This window comes from Triticum aestivum, chromosome 6B (assembly GCF_018294505.1).
Source record: "Triticum aestivum cultivar Chinese Spring chromosome 6B, IWGSC CS RefSeq v2.1, whole genome shotgun sequence".
Classification (NCBI taxonomy): domain Eukaryota; kingdom Viridiplantae; phylum Streptophyta; class Magnoliopsida; order Poales; family Poaceae; genus Triticum; species Triticum aestivum.
This window is the reverse complement of record NC_057810.1, coordinates 27,128,181-27,128,759: the sequence shown is the minus strand read 5'-3', so window position 1 is coordinate 27,128,759 and position 579 is coordinate 27,128,181.

Genomic DNA, 579 nt, shown 5'->3' with positions numbered 1-579 from the left:
GTTTTGTACACGAAGTGCATCCATTTTTTGTCGTAACCCTCTCTACTTTTTTGCACATGCTATGTGGGTGAAATGATGATACCATGCCAACTTTCAACCTTTTCAGAGTTCATTTCAAATGCTTTTCAATTTCATGGTCTTATAGCTCAAAATAATCAGTAAATGCATGAAAAATAAAAAATGAAGTCGAAAGGGTTGAAAATTGATAATGTGGCTTTTAATGGTGCATTTTGAACACAGAAAACTATGGAGTTCAAATGAGTTCAACAAAATAAAATCCCTTTGTAAGAGACGAGTTTCCCTATGAAACTCTGATACTTCGAAAGAGATTGTCTGTTTTGTACACGAAGTGCATCCAGTTTTTGCGGTAACCCTCTCTACTTTCTTTCACATGCTATGTGGGTGAAATGATGATACCATGCCAACTTTCAACCTTTTCAGAGTTCATTTCAAATGCTTTTCAATTTCATAGTCTCATAGCTCAAAATAATCAGTAAATCCATGAAAAATAACAAATGAAGTCAGAAAGGGTTGAAAATTGATGATGTGGCTTTTAATGGTGCATTTTGAACACAAAAA